This window comes from Dipodomys merriami, unplaced genomic scaffold, assembly GCF_024711535.1.
Source record: "Dipodomys merriami isolate MVZ:Mamm:240054 unplaced genomic scaffold, mDipMer1.0.p SCAF_68, whole genome shotgun sequence".
Classification (NCBI taxonomy): domain Eukaryota; kingdom Metazoa; phylum Chordata; class Mammalia; order Rodentia; family Heteromyidae; genus Dipodomys; species Dipodomys merriami.
In genome coordinates this window covers 4,389,797-4,412,058 of record NW_027206268.1, presented here as the reverse complement: position 1 = coordinate 4,412,058, position 22,262 = coordinate 4,389,797, and positions in this window count along the sequence as shown.

The following is a 22,262-nucleotide window of genomic DNA, read 5'->3' as shown; positions in this document are numbered from 1 at the left end:
ATAATAATAATGATAGTTAAAAAAATATTGTAGGTCTGGCACAGGGTAATGTTTATGGTGCTGATCTCATTTATTGTCATGAGGTGTTCTGATCTTAATTTTGTAGACAAGAAAGGTGGGCAGTGCACCCACAAGGACAAACAGAAATTAGAAATCTGTATAGGTATCTTTGAGTCTACTGCTAACTCACTGAGTCTCTCTTCTGCCCTCACTACAGGAGAAAGTAAAACTTCTATCTTGGTAGCAGTGAGGGTTAAATGAAGTCCTGGAAGCAACCTAACATATAGTAGCCCCTGGATATATGCTGGCCCTTCTTTAACAATATGTATCTTGCTACATATAGTGGAATGGTCTATCATCTATAGGCCACCATGTTGTTTTCAAAATGATACTGATTTTGCAATCTCAATTATGGGCGCAAAGCCCACTGTTGCCATATCTCCCTCTCAGCCCTACTAATCATTTATCTTCCTACCATTTCCAACCCTTCCTCCTTGAAGTACTGAGGTCAGTAGCCCAGTCATTCCTTCTACCTCAAGCCATTTCTGCTACTTTTCTCCTTGAAGAAAGCATATAAATATTCAAAGAACACTGGCATTTAGATGCCCTACAATTTAAGGACCTATTTAAAATTAAGGATGCTGAATAAAAAGCTTTTACGAGGTGTTCTAAACCCCTATAAAATACCATGGCTGACCCCTCAGTAAGTGGGTTATTTGCAGCTTCATAAACAGGGCTACAAGGATTCCCAGCCACTTTGGGCTCTACCTTAGAACTTCCTCACAAATGTGAATCAGACTTTTGGAATGTTGCATTTGTGAGCCTAGGCAGAAGGCTCCAAACCCAACCTGAGAGTGAAAGCCCATTGAAGAATTGTACCCTGGGTATAGAACAATCTCTAGATAAGGAGAAAACCAAATCCCAAGTCACATTCAGAAAATCCCACACATCAGTCTCAAGGTGTGAAATGTACTGTCTCCCCCACACCTACCTTTCTGCTTATCTGGTAGTAGCAAGCTGAGATGACCTGTCAGTAGACTGAATACCTCACTTTTGTGGGTGAGTGTGTCTGTGACACCCCCATTCCAAGGAGTCTTGAGATAGTGCCCCAAAAGTGGCTTTTAGATAGTCTCCACTGAAGCCCTTCTCCTGCTTTCTCCAGAGATGCAAGGTTATGATTTAGAGGGAGAACTGCACACATGTATTTACTGACGTCAATCCTTTACTACTGCTGTAAGATGCAACCACGGGAGAAATCTGTAATTGATTCTAAATAAAACATTAAAATATTTCAGAGGGATTACAGCCTCCCTCCCCAGTTTGGGAGAATATTATGAACTGCTGAGGGAATGGCATACAATCTACACAGTCTGATGAATGATCACCACCTTGGCTATGGGACCCACCCCTGAAAGAGTTTGTTTGAGTGAATTCAATTTTCTTGTAAATTGATTCTTGTTGTATAAACATGGAAGGAAAAATTAAATTCACTAGACATTTAGTAAACAATCTAACTACCTTCTCTGTGCTACTAAATTGTTGAGTTTGGTACTTAAAGGAATTTATTAATTATAATTACAGTAAACACCAGGACTACATTACAAACAGCGCTATGTTTTATACTATACTAAGGACTATAAATCTTCACACAGGCTAATTTCTTGGTCAGCACTTAAAATTTTTTATTGACTGGCTGACTTATTCAATACTGCTTTTTCTATATGCCTTGATTGATCTCAATTCAATAAACAGCTGTGTATACTGCTATTGAGCACCTATTATGGGAAGTCTAGAGCTGAACAAATAACACAAAAACAGATTATATGCTTAGTGTCATGAGGTTCAAATAAGTAACTCTAAACATGGCCAAATTATGCTCACTATGATAATGGCACTTGCTCTATGTATTGTTTGATGCAGTAAATCTGTCATTACCATCAAAAATCTTATATCATAGATTTAAAAAAGTAAGAATGAGGACTTAGTGTTCTTAAAGGTAAATTGTGGAGTTAAGTTTCAGAATCTGGGTTGGGACTCTACTGTCTCTTTTTTTTTCTTTTTTGTGCTGGTCATGGGTCTTAAACTCAGATTCTGGGGACTGTCCCTGAACATTTTTGCTCAACACTAATGCTCTACCACTTGAACCACAGCTCCACTCTCAGCCTTTTAATAGTTAATTGGAAATCAGAATCTTAAGGACTTTCCTGCCCAGGCTGGCTTCAAACTGCAATCCTCAGATCTCAGCCTCCTGAGTAGCTAGGATGACAGGCAGGAGCCATCGAAGCCCAGTTCCCACTGTCTCTTTCTAAGAGACATAACCAAAAGTATATAGCTGTGACCCCACAGGTATCAACAGTTCACTCTCAGTTGATGAAAGATTTTCCAGAAGAGACAGCATCAGAGGTCACCTTGGAACAGTGAGAATTCAGTATACACAGCTGGCAAGAAAGCTTTCAAGGTAGAAAAAAACCACCTGAATATAAGAGCAGTTAACCGGGTAGTCCTCCTGGCCATCAATGGCAAACAGTACTTCTCTCAGCGCTGTGAGGTAATGCCTATATTTCAAAGTCCTATTCCATGTCTGCTGTGGGTGAGGCCTGGCTCTTGCTTTGTAAACAATACAACAGAACCTACTATTGTCAAGTGAACAGGTAGAACTCACTTTTTCAGGTGATATATTTTCTGCACTGGCATTTTGGTCTTTAAACACAGTAAGAATACTCTTAAAAACTCAGAGAACACATACCAGGAAAACTATTTTCTTAAGATCTTAAGTGCTTTGGACAGCATTGTTTAACTACAAGTATTGTTGTTTTGCACAGAAGATCTCAAGGACTTGTTCTTCTTGCATGACTAAAACTCAGCTAAGAGTCTGAACACAGAGACTTGAGTGATGGATGGTGGAGGATGACACTGTCCAAGGTACTAAAATACTAATATAAGAGTGCAGGAGTTTTCTGGTTTGTAGTCAGAAAAAAACAACAACAACAACAATCTGCTGGAACAGAAAGAAAATCTTAACCACTATCTTATGCAATTATATCACTAGTGTTGAAAGTAATAAATAAATCAAAAGGATAAAGGTAGAAAAGAAAACACTTTCTTGACAATTAACAAATAAGAAACTACTACAGTGTTACAAAGATGGGTTGCTTTCCAAAGAAGACGTTGTGACTATTGTCTAGTGAGCACTCCACTGAAAGTCCACTGAACTCTACTCCAAATCTCAGTTATGCTCCTCAGACAATAACACCTAACATTACAATCTTACAAAGGTCAAAAGTAAAAATAAGCTGGGCACTGGTGGCTCACACCTATCATCCTACCTACTCAGGAGGCTGAGATCTGAGGATCGCAGCTCAAAGCCAGCCTGGGAAGGAAAGCCCATGAAACTCTTATCTCCAATAAACCACCAAAAAACAGAAGTGGCACTGTAGCTCAAGTGTAGAGCACTAGCCTTGAGCTGAAGAGCTGAAAGACAGCGCTCAGGCCCAGAGTTCAAGGCCCACGACTGACCAAAAAAAAGTAAAAATAAGCCAGGTGCCAGTGGCTCACACCTATAATCCTAGCTACCAGAAGACTGAGATCTGAGAATTATGGTTCAAAGCCAGCCTGGGCAGAAAAGTCCATGAGACTTTTTTTTTTTTTGGTCGGTCATGGGGCCTGAACTCTAGGCCTGGGTACTATCCCACTCTTCAGCTCAAGGCTAGCACTCTTCCACTTGAGCCACAGCATCATTTCCTGCTTTTTTTGTTTATGTGGTGCTGAGGAATCAAACCCAGGGCCTCACGCATGCAATGTAAGCACTCTACCACTGAGCCACCTTCCCAGCCTCCATGATACTCTTAACTCCAATTAAGCATCAAAAATAAGTTAGAGCAGAACTGTGGTTCAAGTGGTAGAACGAGTAGAGTATTGGCCTTGACCACAAAGCTCAGGGACAGTGCCCAGGTCCTGAGTTCAAATCTCAGTATCAGGACACAAAAATAAAAACATGCTAAGAAGGTACAGGTACTAGAAGGAGTTTCATAGAAGACTCGACTGGTCTTGTTATCTAATGGGATTGGGAAAGAGAACAAATTCTAAAATGTTGAGCAGACTTCTACATGACAGCTGAAATGGTCTTAATGTCACCTACCAGGCTACAAAGTACCTAAGGAGGAAAATCTGGCTCAGAGTGGGGTTTAAGGAGGATGAATTCTTCTTGGAGCCCCCAGGGGCATAGGCAGTCCTGACAGAGGTAGGTCATGATGAATTGAGAGCAGAGCTCTCAGATGAATTGAGAGTTGTCAGTAAGTGGGTGGTGATTCAAACTACAGGGTAGGGATTCAGTCAGGCAGCATGTAGATAATGAGGAGACGAAAGACCACAGTTCAGAACCTTGGTGGCACCAGAGTCCACAGGGGCACAGACGATCTCTTGAGACATCAAGAAACACAAGGAGAGAAGAGAAAAGTGAAGAATGAGGCCTGCAAAGCCATAGAGATGTAAGATCAGTCAAAGTTGCCCAGAATGAAAAGCATCCAGCCCTCCCGTGGATGTTTTGAAATTTAAAAAGGAATGAACAGGGCAATGGTTGCTGAATATTATTCCCTTTCTACATATCTACAGAGAAACCAGAGGATTAGAATGCACAGATTCTTCCCTGAAAGCATCTCTAAGCATCAGTAGAGTACCTGTCTTCTATTGACAAGAACTTTATCACTGCCCAAACAGAAGTGGACCGGGGAGCCAGGAGGAGGTCCAAGAGGGGGCAAAGAGCAAACAGATTTGTTGTTTGTTTGTTTGTCTGTTTAAAAAAAGGCTTTGTGCAGGAAGAGATGATACTTGAAAGGTGCCAAGATGTTGGGAGCTTCACTGGGAGTCCAACAAACAGAAACAAAGGCCATGAAGGAAAGTCCTGTGGGGGGCTACTTGCCCAGAATTCATGTTGTATCCTTATCTACTTTTCCCTTATAGCCTTCCTAAATAGCATGCAATGCATCTAAAACTTCAAGCTACCCTGCTTCCAGGTGTTGCATATATTCTATGTACATTGTATATATTCCTGCTTCCATACATTGCACATATTCCTGTGTAATATGTCCTGTCTACTATTTCCACATATATCTAAATCCCACTTCAAAGATAATCTCAGAATGTATCCATACACTTTCTGGTCATCAGACTATCTTCTTGAGAATAGAAGCTCTATCTTATCTATTGGTCCCCAGCTACAGATTCAAAAATAACAAATTCATAGTATCACATTTGTTAAATAAATAATTGCATGCTAAGAAGCTTCATGACACCAGTTGGAACAAACAGGGAAGATACCTAAAAAGAAACATGATTTTTTAAGTGATTCACCAGGTATTTGAGTTTATAAATTTACTTTACATTATTCCAATGTGAGACAAGCCGACATCAATAGATGTTACAGTAGCAGTGTGAGACCTGAATTAAGACTGAGAGAAGCAAATATCATCTCTAGACTTAAGACATTTTTAGCTTATTAGCTTTTTAATTAGCTTTTTAAAATACATTTTAATCCAAAGCAGAATGGGTAACCACTTCTAAAATATTGTAACATAGAGTAATAGGTCCCTCTGGAATCTGGAAGATTATCTTTATGGAAAAATAAATGTTTCCTTCTTTGATTCCTTCATATTTGAAGAATCATTGACTTAAGAAAACTAGAGGGGCTGGGAAGGTGGCTCAGTGGTACAGTGCTTGCCTTGCATGCATGAGGCCCTGGGTTCGATTCCTCAGCACCACATAAGCAAAAAAAAAGCCAGAAGTGGTGCTGTGGCTCAAGTGGTAGAGCACTAGCCTTGAGCTGAAGAGCTGAGGGACAGCACCCAGGCCCAGAGTTCAAGCCCCACGACCGGACCCAAAAACAAAAAATTAAAAAAAAAAAAAAAGAAAAAAAGAAAACTAGAGTCTGTGTTGGGCTCTGCCATCCTGATACCCAGTCCCTTCTAAGAGTACTGACTGACAGGGCTGGCTTCCAGGCTAGCAGTCATTTCTCTTCATCTCCCAGTTGGATTTAACTGTCTTTATTAAGCCTTTATTTTTGACTCTCACTTATCCAGCCTTCCTTCTGGTGAAGAAGGCAAGATCTTCAGCCACAGGCTTGAAACCTGATCCCAGCATTTTAAGCCAAAGGGCTCTTAGACAGTTACTTCGCTTTTTTTCGAGACTTATGTGAAGATTACAGTAGGAGTGATAATATAGAAATGAGTAATAATAAAGCCTTCTTAAATGTTCTCACAAACTTCTCCTAAGCCACTATTACTGGCTGACATCACTGTTGTCTAGGGTGACATTCTTTCCAGGTAGACTGGGGTCACGTTTGCCTGGGTTTGTTCAAGTTGACCCTAAAAAACATTACTACTACAGAAGCCACCATCTTAAAAGGCCATCTTGGTCCCCCAGGATGTCTGGTCCTGAAAGCACCCAGTCTCCCACAGGAAGATAACTGTTTCTACCTTCCTTTACCAGCCTGTCAAAGCATAGGGCTGGGATAGAGGACACTCACAGAACAGCCCTTAAGACTGATTTTCTGTGGGAAACCAATTGCTCAAAGTGAACATGTCTTCCCAATCAGCTGAGAAGCACAAATCCACCTGAAAGTTTAAATACTGGCCATTTGTTATTTGTTTGGTGTCACAAAGACAAACAGAAGGGAAATCAGAACCCCTAATGCTCCCTTCTGAGACCTCCTCAGAGGTCCTTGGCTTCTACTCCAAAGCTCCCTCTGCTGGTTTTCGGGAAAATTACATCTACTTTGCAGTGTGAAAGCAACAGGTCTAAAAGAGGTACTGCAGGCAAGAAATGAAGACTTCTCTGCCATCTCCTTCCTGAGTTCCAGTGACCTGTGTACCTGATCGGCCCCACTGCAAGGCAGTCAGCAGTCTGAGGGAAGCCAGAAATGGTTTTGATCCAGGTTAACCACCTACTCTGCCACCTCTCCTACACACACACACACACACACACACACACACACACACACACACACACACACACACACACACACACACACACACACACACACACACACACACACACACACACACACACACACACACACACACCAGCATTGTTGAGAATACCTATTACACACACACACACACACACACACACACCAGCATTGTTGAGAATACCTATTACACACACACACACACACACACACACACCAGCATTGTTGAGAATATCTATTTCTCTAGGAGAGACTGAAAGTGCCCATTTAGAGAGAAATTGTTTCCAAGAAATATAGAAAAATCTCTTCCCAAATTCTCCTGTCTTCAAAGCCCAAGTTTATATAAAGCTGAAGAGAGGATAAAATGAAGTAGTCTTTAGGGCCAGGGTTGCAAGCTGCTTAAAATAAATGCATCTGTTTCCATCTCTAGGCCCCTCTGGGGAATCCTGTGTCTCAGGAATTCTCGAGACTGTTTTTAATCTGGAGAAAGCTCGATTTGTGAACTACACCCAACTGAAGACAGGCGCCTGCTTTTGTCCAACCTAAGACTTCAAAATTCCCTTCTGTGTCATTAAAACCACTCGAGGTATAATTATAGCTCCTCTGCCCACTGACCCCTGGAAGGAGAGGGCACAAGAGGCAAGGAACACTCTTTGTTAGACGCCTGGTCGCTTCCCCAATAATGGCTATTTAAAGCCCTGTCAAGCTAACCAAAAGCTTCAATCTTGTCAGAAACAAGTTGGTCTTTTTATTTTATTTTTTCATTTTTTCCAATTCCAAGGCTTGGTTGGATTTAGGTAAAAAAAAAAACTTTGCTTTAAAGCCCTCAATGAATGTCTGAATTGACAAAAAAATAGAAACATCAATACACAAAAGCCAGCCCACCTCAGCTCTGGTTTCTGTCTGGGCTGATAATCAAGATATCTGGTATGCTCAGTAGTTATTCAAATACATCTCCAGAATCCATTTGTTCAGATCCACAGGACCTTGGAGGACAAAAATGCAAACATCACAACAGCCTGTCCTTGAGGCAGTAGAATGGGAAACATCTGCCTACTCGTTTAAAGTATTATCCAAATAATCATCCCTATCATTTATCTCTAAAATCTGGGCTTCTACTTTTGGACTTTGAACTTTGTACATCGTATGCACTTCAGACTTTCAGTAGAATGTGTCACATTCCCAAGAGCCTTTTCCTTAGGGCCCCTTCTGAACCCTGCTTGGGCTCAAGGAAGCATCTTGCTGTGTTAAAAGAAGGTGGAGCGTTACTCTGTGATGGGTATAACAGGAAAACTACACTAATGTGTTCAAAACCATGAATGTTACCCAAATAACCATAGGTACAGTACAGACTATGTTGAAAAGCAGACACCCAAGAAGCTACTGTTCAAAATCTCCTGCCCACCAGAGTCCCTCCCAACAGATCATCATACTTGATCTGCAAGCAATGTGAGATTCTGCTTCTTCCTGCTCCTTAACCATTCAGCAAAGAGAGGATGACTGGGTAGAGGATCACTGTAGGATCGCTCTACTGTTAGAATCGCACTCAGACAACAGAAGATAGAAGAGGACTTTTGGGTAAGAGAGGCATATTTGATTTTATTTATGAGGTGGGCTGTGGGTAGTCAGGGAACTGAACAGGAAGGCAGATACCTGCACGGAAGGGTGGTAGTCAAAGAGGAATTCCCACCATGTATTGCAAGGTTCTTGGATTATTGAAGCTGCACACGGAGAAAGGAAGGTTGAGTGGCCAAAGAAATATGGGAAATGCTTAACCAAATGGGTTTCTTTCCAGCAAGACTCCTAATATCCTTTAATATATGAACAATGAAGAGTACATGGTTTTCTTTTGTGCTTATATAAACCCTTTTATGCCCCACCCTGCCACCACAGAATCGCTAAGGAGTAGTGAATGACATCATTCTACTGGTTTTTCTTTAATTAACTTTTAAAGTTAAAGAATATGGGCTGGGCCGGGCTCCGATGGCTCACACCTATAATCCTAGCTACTCAAGAGGCTGAGATCTGAGGATCACAGTTCAAAGCCAGCCTGGGCAGGAAAGTCCAAGAAACTCTTATCTCCAATAAACCACCAGAAAACCAGAAGTGGTGCTGTAGCTCAAATGGTAGAGCGCTAGCCTTGAGCTGAAGAGCTGAGGGACAGTGCTCAGGCCCAGAGTTCAAGCCCCACAACTGAAAAAAAAAAAAAAAGAATATGGGCTGGGAATGTGGCTTAGTGGTAGAATGCTTGCCTAGCATGCGTGAAGCCCTGGATTTGATTCCTCAGTACCACATAAACTTGAGCTGTGGCTCAAGTGGTAGAGTGCTAGCCTTGAGCAAAAAGAAGCTCAAGGAGGGCTGGGAAGGTGGCTCAGTGGTAGAGCGCTTGCCTTGCATGCATGAAGCCCTGGGTTCAATTCCCCAGCACCACATAAGCAAAAAGAAAAAAGCCAGAAGTGGCACTGTGGCTCAAGTGGTAGAGCACTAACCTTGAGCTGAAGAGCTGAGGGACAGCGCCCAGGCCCAGAGTTCAGGCCCCACGACCGGACCCAAAAAAAAAAAAAAAAAAAAAAGAAGCTCAAGGATAGTGCCCAGGCTCTGAGTTTAAGCCCCAGGACCAGCAAAAAACATAAAAAGTAAAAAATAAATAAATAAAAATAAACAAAGATAAGTAAACACAAGAGTGAATTTGCATGTGCTGTCACTAATGTTACCACTATTTTCACATTCTTGTTTCATCTATACATCCACCTGTCCCCAACACTAAATCTAATTTTTAAATAATTTTAAGATAAACTTCACACAGAATGGAATACCTATATCTTAGTCATGCAGTTCTTACAAGTGGATAGACTACAGCACTCACATTACTGTCCTAGAACAGAAACAGGAATAGCTGTTTTCTTAGCATTTCTTTTTATTATCTACTAGGGTTTTGAACTCAAGGTCTAGTGCGTGTTAGGCAGCAGGTACTCTACTAGTAGAATCACATCATACCCCTCTTTTCATTTAGTTATTTTTCTTATAGAGACTTGTGCTTTTTGCTCAGATTGAAAATCTTCTACTTATTCTTCTCTGCATAGCTAGGACTGCAGCTGCATAGCACCATGCCCAGCTTTTAAGAGAGCATCCTAGGAGTTTGTCATTGTTAATTCTGATTTTACAGATACAGAAACTGAGGCCCAGAGAAAGTAAGTAACTTACACAAAGAATTAAGGTCCAGCTGACAACTAACAACTAACTTACCATGCACACTCAACGACCTTCTATTGTCACTGCCTATGTAAAAGAGAACTAACAAATCAGAATCCAAGGAGAGCTGGGTACTATAGCACACATCCATAATCTCAATATTCTGGAGGCAGAGACAGAAGAAGCACAGATATAAGGCCAGCCTGAGCAACATACTGAATTTGAGGCCAGCCTGAGCTACAAAGCAAGACCCTGTCTCAAAAAATAAACAATGGCTAGAGTTATAGCTCAGTAGCAGAAAGCTTGTCTAGCATGCACAAGGTCCTAGGTTCAATATAGTGTCTAGCACTACATACACAAAGAACGGAATTCCAGGGCAGTACTAGAGATTCTACCAGGGCTATTTCAAATGGTTTAGATTTGAGCTCATACAGGACTTCAGCAGGACAGACACTAGGACATCCTCTGCCAATGGGTGACTCTCATTCTAGGCTTATGGATTCTCCAGAGCAACAGAAGCAGTAGGAGATGAGATTATGGAAACAAGCTCCAATCATTAGAGGCCAAGAAATCCTCCATCCGCAAAGTAGGTAAACAAAAAAGCCCTTGATGTAATTCATTCCAAGTCGATAGGCCTGGGGACCAGGTACTACACACTGATGTAAGCCTTAGAACTCAAGACCTTGAAAGCCTAAAGTTCTAATGCCCAAGGATAAGAGATGATAGATTTCCCAAAGAAAGTTGAAAAGGAATTTACTTCTCACCTGCCCTTGTATTCTTTTCCAGGCCTCAGTGATAATGCCATGCCCACCATATTGATGAAGAAGGCCTCCTACAGCCTATCAATTCAAATGCCAATCAAAGACACACTCATTAATACAGTCTCACTAGCCACCTAGGTAGCCCTTAGCCCAGTCATGATCATAGGCTAGACAATGGAAGTAAATTTAAGAGAGAGAGAAGGGGCATTCAGGTCATGCAAAAGCACCCAAGCAAAGATGAAAAGATGAGAGGATAGTATATTTAAGGAGCCCTCACCTCTCTCTAGCCTCCTGCCTCTAAGTTACTAGCCAGGCATATGCTACGGGCTGCCCATACTGATGACCCTAGTAGTTCTATCTTGCTGAGAGACAGTATATTTGTTACACAACAAAGCCCCTCCTCTGACCCCCAAGATTCAGCACCTGCTAGAAAAAGAATGCTGTCAAACTGGGAAAACGATTTTATTATTCTTATAAATGATTACTCTACTTCTCTTGGGAACTCAAGAAGAGTTTATAAAGAAAGAAATTCAGCTTCCTGATGACAAGACTGTTTTCAAATAGGAGTTGGCATTTGCCTCCGTTCTGCTGAGCATGAGCAATTCCTACATGATGGGGTAAGATGAAAGAGGCTGGGTTCCTTGCATGAGAGGAAGATGATGTTTGCAACTGCAGCCTTAAAGAAAGAGTGCAGGCTCACAGACTCAGCCCTCCTGCTGGGATGTATAGCTGTAATGGGAAATAATGCATAGGGTTGATGTGAAGACATGGCAACAGTCAACTGGTGACACAAAGCACATAGCATCATGGGGCACTGAGGGGAAATGAACAGAGCAGATACAGGAGACTCCTTCCACGTGTCACATGTGGGTGCTTCTACCATCTCCAGGCAGCCTTTCCAACCCTGAATGCATGACCTCCTCGCTCTCATACTGGAGAGACAAGTCAGTACAGGGGTTAAGAGCCCACATTTGGAGGTCTAAGAAACTGAGTTTTGAATCCCTGTTGTACACATACTGGCTATATGGCTTTGGGCAAGTTACTTAACATCTCTGTCCTTATTTCTACATTGTAAAAAGGAGATGTTAAGTGATGTTAAGTATTAAGTGAGGTAGACACATAATGCAGTACTTAAAACAGTACCTGCACAAAGTCAGTGCTCCAAAGTAATCAACAGCATTATTATGCCACAGCTGTCTGTCAACATTGTTGGAAGTTATTTGGTGCTATCCACCTTTATACATTTACACTATGACACTGTGCCTTTATAAACCTGATAACAATCCTTCTGTTAGCATTGCAACCCCATTGGCTCATACACTATCCCTAGACTCCCGAAGAATGCTGATACCATTACATTTTGATTGGCATTATTAAAAAATAATAATAAAAGAAACTTCTGTCTTGGATGTCCAAGAATAGACTATGCAGTAAATCTTCCAGCTTCAGACCTTGGACAGAATTGGAAGAGGAAGTGATCATTTGTCGTCTTTCTTTATTGGCTGCATTTCTGGCATCACTTCGGTGCTAAATGAGTCTTTTTAAAAATAGACTTAACAAGCATTCTGACAGAGACTCCATTATGGATACCAGAGGGATGTAGCCATGGAGAGTCAGCATGTGTGTGGGAAATCTGACCTGCCCCAGCCAAATGGCCAGCGGCCACAGCCACCATTGAGGAGTATATCCGGAAGTGGCAGAGACATCCAGCTCAGAGGACCACTGGGAAATACAGTATCCTTTGGATACTAAAGCTCAACTTGTCTCATATTCAGGAGCGTAAAATGGGATCAGCCAAATAAGAAGTTGTGCACCCCACAGCCCCACTGCTCTGTTGGCAGTAGCAAATGAAACCATGAGGAGGAAGCCCAGGCTGAATCTCTCCTGAGCCTGTTGTTTGCAGGGTCAAGACTAATCAAACCTCAACTGTCACTAACTACAAGTTAAATGCCTTCCCCCATCAGTGCACTGGGCTGGGAGAAGGGTGCGATAGGGAGAGAAAAGCCCAGACTGGTATCTGGGTCTTATACAATTCTGTGTTTATCACTTGAAGTAACTGCTAGACTGTTTTCCAAATAGCTGTACCATTTTGCATTCCCACCCGCCATGTATGAAGGTTCCAACTTCTCCACATCCTTGCCAAAACTTCTTATTTTTTTTAATTATTATTATAGCCTTAAGGATGGGGGTGGAATGATTCTGAGCTGTCTATGTTGATTATCTTTTCATATATCTTTTTATATCTTATTTGGGAAACTGTCTAAGCCAATTCTTGGCCCAATTTTAAATTGTGTTATTTGTCTTCTTGGATTTTTTTAACCCTTTTTCTATTAAATAGATTGACTTTTGCTTATATTACCATATATAAATATGTCAGTCCAGTCAAGTCTAGAAATACTCATTTGAAACTATTTTTGGCTCCAGTGGCCCTTACCCCCCTATTCCCCACCCCATGAATTTTATCACACTTTTCACATTATTCCAAAGTTAAAATGGGGAAAAGACATTCAAACAGCCAGAGGGACAGACATGAACTTCTAGGAAGACAAGCATAAACATGTCACGTTTCCATATAGAGATTCTGAATCCTTGTTTCTTGACAGATAGACTTGTGCTGGTCATGGGAAAAGGATCTATACTGGCTGTTTTTCTCGTGTCTATGCAAGCAGATTAGGACCTGGACACACACATACACACACACACACACACACACGACCTTTCCTGTCACCTTCCCAGCTGAAGAACTGAATCACAAATTTTGTATGAATTATAGTAGCATTTAATCTAAGACCATGTAACTATCATACACAGCAAATCGCAGATTCTAATTACATTTACTTGTACATATTTTTCTTTTTTTTTTCTTCCTGAAGTTGAAACGGCCTTACCTTTTCATTTGGTTGTTTTTTTTTTTTTCTTCTGGACATCAATCACTGACTGGTTCAGGCTAAACATGAGCCCAGTTGTAAAACAATTCTCATTACAGTCAAATAGATGAGAAAAAAATCTGGGTTTTGCTTGTTTTTCTGACACCTCTCCTGGATCCCTCCACCCACACTTTCAATCTGTAAAGTTGTTGTCTAGTATTGTATGAAGCTGTCATCTTAGGGCATCTCCCGTCACCAGTTTGCAAACTCCCTTCCCCTCTCTTTGGCTCCTGGATTAGTTACCTTTGGATTTTTATTTTGGGGGCTTTTGGGGGGAGATAGGGAACACAGTATTGGATTTTTGTTTTGGGGGCTTTTGGGGAGAGATAGGGAACACAGTATTGGAGAAATCCAAGTCCTAGCCTCTGTCCCTTAGTTTTTCACTCAAGGCTGGCACTCTATTATTTGAGCCTCAGATCCAGTTCTACCAGTTTGGTGGTTATTTAGAGATAAGACTTTCATTAACTATCCTGCCTGGGCTGGCTTTGAACCACTATCCTCAGATCTCAGCCTCCTAAGTAGCTAGAAAAACAGATGTGAGTCACCAGCAGCTGGCCTCTCATTTGCTTTTCTATAATATTCTCTCTCTCTCTCTCTCTCTCTCTCTCTCTCTCTCTCTCTCTCTCTCTCTCTCTCTCTCTCTCTCTCTCTCTCTCTCACTCACACACACACACACACATTAGAAGCTTCTGTGTATAAATGTAGCACTTGTTAAAGCTCACACCATCCCTGATTGACTCCTCCCTGGGTTGAAGCTCTTATGATACTTATGAAGATGATGGTACCTCAAAATATGGGGAAGTCGGCCGGACAACAGTGGCTAACGCCTGTAATTTCAGCTACTGAAGGAGGCTGATAGTTGAAGACTGAGGTTTGAAGACAGCCCAGGCAGGAAAGTCTGTACTGCTAGCCTTAGGCCCCTGAGTTCAAGCCCCAGGACCTGCACGCGCACGACACACACACACACACACACACACACACACACACACACACACACACACACACACACACACACACACACACACACACACACACACACACACACACACGGAAGTCTGAGGCCTCCAGTCACTGGGTGAAAGCTCTCCTTTTCGGACCCACATCAGACTTGCCTGGGTGTGAAACGTACCACGAACCTAGCGGCTAAACCACTGGGATGTAGTGGTTGAATGGTTGCCATACTATCCCGCCTGGCCTTCCTCAACTGCAGGAGAGTGGCGAGGGGAAGAGAGAAAAGCCCACCAGATGCCAAGGTGTCCCCCCCCACCCCCCGGTGCCTGGCCACTGAGCTGAGAGACCGGCCAGGAGCCTCCTCAGGTAGGCCTCATGGAACATTCCAGAGTAAATGCACCCGAAGGAGCCGGGCTGAGCACAGCTTACCTCACAAAAGGAGGGGGGGGAGGCTTCTCGGCGTCGTGGTCTCTCCCACCCACCCCGGGGCGAGTGGGGGGGGGGGGGGGGTGTCGGCCGCTCCGGGGCCCAGCCTGACTGGAAGCCCTTCCAGGCCTGACCGGCCTCCTCAGCCGCCACAGCTGACCTTCGTCTTCCACTGAGGGAACCACTGAGGGAAGGGCAGCGGCGGGTTATCCGCCTCCCCCGCGGAAGACCCCCGAGGTACCCACCAACCTCGTTTCCCCGGCTCAAGTTGCAAACTTTCCAGAAGCCGGAGTGGGGAGACTCTGACAGGAACCGGCGCGAAGGACGACGCCAAGATCCGGGGACCTGGGGCGGGATGCAAGCCACGCCCCAGACAAGCCCCGCCCTCGTTCAAGCCCCGCCTCCTAGGGACCAGGCCCCGCCCACCCACCCTCCCAAATGCCTGTCCCCTGAATTCCCCACCTTCAGGCCCCCTTGGAGGGTCCTGTTTGTTTTTATGCTTTCCTATACTTTGTGTTGAGCCTGTTTCTTAGCTTTATTTTTACTTTCCTCTTAAAAAAAAAAGACTGAATTCACAATGTATGGAAGTAATGCAATAATAAAGTTATTGATTAAACTATGTAAGATGCTCTCCCTTGCTCTCACCCATCCACTGAGAGTTCTCTCTCTGTTTCTCTTACTCTCTCTCCCTCCCTCTTCTTCTCTCTCTCCCTCCCCCCTTCTCTCCCTTCTCTCCCCCTTTCCTCCCCCTTCTCTCTCTCTCTCTCACCTGAGGCTCCAACTCAGTGCCTGGCACTAGGCACTATCTCTGAGCTGGGGTTTTTTTTTGTTGTTGTTGTTCAAAGTGAGTGCTCCATGTCCAGGGTATTTTTTGGTGATTAATTGAAAGTAAGAGTCTCAAGGACTTTCATGCCCTGGCTGGCTTCAAACTTCAATCCTCAGAGCTCAGCCTCCTCAGTAGCTAGGAGTATACTCTGTGTGGGGGTGGTGGGGTGGGGTGTGAATCCGTTCCTCTGCTTAGCTGTTCTGGTGGTCACCTCTTGTCTCTTAGAAACAAAATCAGCTGACAAAGCAATTTCTTGATTTATCTATTGGCTCTCTGCCATGTTGGATGAGGGTTTACTCTCATCCCATGTCCCCTCTCCAGACAAATTTACACCTCTGTCTTCCAGCCCCGGCCTGGTGAGAGGACTGAGACCTCAAATTGAAGTGGATGAAGGTTTTCTGGAGCCCAAAGCTTTACACCATTGTGGACATGATGGAGAATGAGCACTGGTTTTCAGAAAGAAGAAACAGAATTAGGCCTGCCAAGTGAACAGTTCTTTTGAAAGAGGAAAGACATCACAACTCAATCCTGGGACCTTGGAGATCCTGGGCCATACCTCCTGAGATCTTGGGTAATCTGAGTCTCTAATTTGCTTCCCCAAATCAGCCAGGGAAGAAAAGTTCATGAGACTCTTATCTCTGATTATCACCAAAAAGCTGAAAATGGAGCTGTGGCTCAAGATGTAGAGTGCCAGCCTTTAGGGAAGAAGCTAAGGCCTAGAGCCCAGGCCCTGAGTTCAAGCCTCAGTACTGGCACACAAACACACACACACACACACACACACACACACACACACACACACACACACACACACACACACACACAGGAGTTGACTTTCCCAACAAGTAAGGAAAAGAAATAGAAGAAACATGTGAGCTGTGAATGAAAAAATTGTACACCCATCTCTAAGAAAGATGCTTCCAAATTTACCTTAAATACCATTGACTTGTTTCATTCTTTCTTTCTTTCTTTCTTTCTTTTCTTTTCTTTTTTAACATTCTCAGGGTACCTTCCTTTCCTGTTAGAGATTGTGCAAACAAGGCACATCTGTACCAAGCCTTGCTAACCATGGAATCCATTATGTGTTTAATAATTGACTATTCAATAGAGCATTGATGCTTTTTTTTTTTTTTTTTTTTTTGGTCTGGAACTAATTCACCTTTGTCTGTGCCTCGGCACGGATGTTCAGCGAATCACAGATAGGATCACAGAAGTGTTTGGTGCGCTGTCTCCCGACACAGATCCACATCCTTGGGATTATTCACATCAGGCCTGGTGCTTAGAAACGTTCAAGCATGCTAAAAGCACCTGGAAATGTGATTTATGAAAGCTACGGAGTACAAGACTACACCTTTTCCCTTCTAATGAGTGCTAACAAATCACAGTCATTTTGCAAGGCAGCTTAAGCCAGCAAAGAGATTGCCAATTACAAAATTAACCAAAAAATGATCACCCTTACAGCCCATTAACGCCATGGTGTTACCTAGTTGGAAACTGGACCGTGATGTGTTCACTAGGAACACAGTCTTTAGCAAGTACATATGTCTTGACTTCTCTGTAGTGAAAGGAAAATCCCTACGCCCTCCTGAAGCATTTCTGCCTTGCCTTTCTTAGTTTGGATTTATAGATTTGAGCAGTACTGCTAACGGCTCAAATGGTGCATAATTTTGAGATGGTTGGTGCACACCATCCTGCATTGTGCTCTGCCGAAATAGACCAGCTCTCTGTGCCTGGACTCAGAAGCTAAGCAGGACTTACCTGGCATGAAAAATTAAAGCAGAGGGAAAGAACTGAACTCCAAAACAGTTCTGACTATTGCAAACACCCTGGTTGTTTCTGTATTATAAACAAAGGACTTGGTACAGTCTAAAAGGAAAGCCAGCTACTGGTAGAGGGAAAATTCTCCAGAAGAAATAGACCAGCTTCCCTGGGCCAATCGCTAGCTATGAAACAACCTTCTAATATGGGGAAATAGGGTAATGGAGAAATGGGATTACAGGAGAGACTGCAATTCCAGTCGTTTGTAGAAGCTGGGTGCATAATTTGGCAGCTGGTATATTCTTACATCAAATTATCCAGTCATTTCAAAATTCGAACACAGTGTTAGACCTGGGATCTTCAGGTTGAGTTTGCCAATGTGATTTCTACCATTTGAGAAAGTGGAATCTGAAGAAATGGGTGACTAACATCATTTATTCCTAAGTCAACTACTGTGATAAGTGTAGGAGACAAGGGAGGGAAAAAACTTTCTCTAACATCATCATTACTTTGACTAGTTCCATGTGGTCAACTTAAATGTAGGCATGCAAATTATTAAACACTAGATCTAGGGGCTAAGAGTAGTTATGTTTCCTGGCTGGGGAGGTGGCTCAGTGGTAGAGTGCTTGCCTTGTATGCCTGAGGCCCTGGGTTCGATTCCTCAGCACCACATAAGAAAAAAGAAAAAAGCTGGAAGTGGCAATGTGGCTCAAGTGGTAGAGTGCTAGCCTTGAGCTGAAGAGCTGAGGGACAGCGCCCAGGCCCAGAGTTCAGGCCCCATGACCGGACCCCCCCCCAAAAAAAGAAAAACAAACAAAAACAACAACAACAACAAAAGTAGTTATGTTTCCTGAGCAGTCAGACATTGTGACTCAAGCTACAATTAAAATCAAAGCTGTATCTGAGCCAAGATTGGAAAGGATTTGTCATGGTAATCAATTCCCCACACACACACTGATCAGCAAAAATTGTTCCAAAAAATACCCTCAAAGCCATTGTCCAGGTATTAAAGTTTCTGTGTATGTGTGTGTGTGTGTGTGTGTGTGTGTGTGTGTGTGTATACACGTATGTACATACATATGTACTGGCCCTGGGGCTTGAACTTAGGGCCTGGGCACTTGTCCCTGAGCTGCTTCTGCTCAAGGGTAGCCCTACCACTTGAGCCACAGTGCCACTTAGTAGTTTGTTGAAGAGAAGAGTCTCAGCCTTTCCTCCCCAGGATAGCTTCAAACTACTGTCCTCAGACCTTGGCCTCCTGCATGGCTAGGATTACAGGCACAAGCCACAAGAGCCTGGCATTAAGGCCTCTTGAATATCAAAAATCCAAATACTTTTTTCCATTTATCAACTTTGTGTGTGTGTGTGTGTGTGTGTGTGTGTGTGTGTGTGTGTGTGTGTGTGCCAGTAGTAGAGCTCAAGGCCTTGGTGCTATCCCTTAGCTTTTTTTAAATTTATTTTTATTTTTATTTTTTTGCCCAAGGCTAATACTCTTATCACTTGAAATAAATTATTTATAAAAAGGAAAACAAGTATTCAACTGATGCCAGCCTCAGAGATGTTAAGTTCCTTGTCTGAAGACCCACAGCTCGGAAGTTTAAATTCAGGTCATGCACTTCACCCCTGTGACAAACCATATGTCCATTCACAGATGAAAAGTTGGGACACTGTAGTGAAGAACAGGATTTGAGCAAAGGTGCAGGGATTTGAGCATGGGTGCCTTAGATGAGACAAAATGGAAGTCAAATCTTGGTTTGAAAAAAAAAAGTGGCCTTGGGCAAATTGAAGTCTGATTCTCAAGAATAATTGCAACTGTGTTGTAAGACTATTTGCTGCACAACTCCTCAAGGTGCTCTCCAGGCCCAGGGTTCAAGCCCCAGTACCAGCACAAAAAAGACCAGAAGCACAGAGAGACTACCTGAGAGTCTCAGGTCTAGAAGTATAGCAGAGCTGGTCTGGCCCCACCTCCTGCTTGCCCATCTTGCCTGAGATTTGCCATATCATTTGTCAATCTGTCCATTTACCAAGGAAAAGGAAATGTCTGCCCTGTCCATATTTGGCTAAATTTCACACAGTACCAAGTTAAGAACAGTAATTATTTGGCCTTAAAAAAATAACAATAAAATATCTACTACGTGAATAAGAGTTATGTGCTCCTGTTTGCAAATAATATTTTTAGACTTCCTCTGTGGAAGGAGATTTACTTAGAAATAAAAAACGAAAGAAAGAGGTGAGAGAGAGAGAGAGAGAGAGAAAGGCAGAAATTACTGTGAATAAAAGACCAAGGGGACATAATTACAGAAATACTGCAGGTTCTGCATTAGCTAGAAATTGCAGCCATTTCATTGTGGGAGTAAAGCTATTTTCTTTTATTTTAAAGTGGATTCTTCACCTTCCAAAGGGCTAATTATGGTTCTGCCTACATGTTGTGTTCATAGGCTCCAATTTCATCTTTTCATTAACCACGCTGGCAAATAACAAAATCGGGCTGTTCTTTAGAAGCATCTCCGAGCTAGCTCCAAACAGGTGGGGAGGGACAGGACAATCACTCACTTGTGATTCACCCCATGTTTTCTCATAATTGAGCCCTACCCCAGACCTTGTCGGAGACTCCCTCCTCCAGCTCTACCCACAGAAACTCATAAAACAAAACAGGTAGGCAGACAGAACCAGAGAGGGTCCAGGAAGGGCAATATAAGGCTTGTAAAGAAGGGGGGAGGGAAGTAACTGAAAACAATATTGATGGAGAATTTTTTTAAAGATGTAGAAGAACGTTTGAAATATAATTCCATATATAAGATATATGGAAACAGTATGAGTTCAACTGTGTAAAATATATACCCACACAGACATGGATAATGGCATTATTTATCATTATGTCATTTTATTTATGTCAATTCTATTTTATTTATCTGTCAATTAATGGCATTTTTTGTTTGATGATACTGGGATTTGAACTCACACGTACTAAGCAGGTGCTCTACCACTTGAGCCATGTTCCCAAACTTTTTTTTAATGGCTTTAGTTTTAATAGTTTTTAGGCCTCAGACCTGTGTTCCTCCTACCTAGGCCTCTATCAGAGCTGGGATTTTAGATTGAACCAGTACACCTGGCTTGTTTATTGAGATTCATTCTTGTTTATGATTTTTGCCTAGACTGTCCTAAAACTTAGTTCCTTCTATCTCTACCTCTCAAGTATCTAGGATGACAGGCCTGAACTGTTACACTCACCCAAATGAATTATCTAATACCTCAAAGAACTCAAGCCCCAGTGATCTGGAAAGGAAAGAACTCAAAGAATCCTCTTGGAGATTCTGAGTAAAAGATGCTTCTGTTTTTCTGGGAATTGCCTCTGATCTCTTCTTCTACAGCCTCCTCTTTGCTGGGTTACTAACCTCCTTGTGGTATTTGAGCACTGCTCCTTTACATGTCCTGCTCCTCTCTGTAAGCCACATGATTCCCCTCACGACAAGTACTCTTGTACTGCCTTCCCCAGGATACCCAGGAAAGTACCATCTCTCCCCGTATGCTCCCCCATGTCTGTCTTTGTCTCTGCCAGATTCTGTGTGTTAGCTGATCTGATCTCTTTGACTTCTCATCAAGTTTAAAACCTATCTTTGCTCATTTCCAGAGCCCCAATGATGGGACTTGGTCTGCTCTCAACAGAGGACTAAAAACTGGTTTTAGTAATAGGCAGACAGGATACTAATGTTGCACATCTGTAATTGTCATTACTCCAGAGGCGGAGACCTGAGGATCTTGGGTCAACAAAGCCAATCTGGGCAGGAAAAACAAAACACAAATTGCAAGATTCTACCTCCAATTAACCAGCAAAATAAATAGTACACACACCAAAAAGCCAAAAGTGGAGCTGTATTGTAGCTCATATGGTAGTATGCCAGCCATGAGTGTCTAGACGCTGATTTCAAGGCCCAGTACCAGGATGAACAAAAAATAAATAAATAGAAGAGTGCTGTGGTGAAGTTTTTCAGCTCTAGTTATTATTTTAGGATCTGTAATGTGAATTTTAAAAAAAGTAACAACTTGTCTTTCACTCCAGATTGAACCCTACATTGCCTTATTTTGATAGAGGTTTCAGGGGGGAAAAAAAGCTGTAAGCCCTGTGCAGGGTACTTGGACTCTGCTAGGAGTTCTAAGGGACAAGGAAGAGTTGGTAAAAGGAGAAGGTGATCCAGAGATAAACAGCTCAGATGGCCTTCAGGAGGACTGGCTTGGAGATGGGAAGAGCCTACGCATGATTTCCTATCAGTCTCCAGCTGTGAACTTTCTGCTATGTGCCTCTAAGGCCCAAGGCCATGCAAAGGGGTGGTCCAGGGGCCTAGCTGTATCTTCCCTCCTTCTGTGTATCTATCTCCTGGACTGACAGCTCCTTTATCCAATCCAGGTGTTTTGGCTAAAGTCAAAGGCAAATAGACTTGCAAGTAAACAACAGGTGGGGAGGG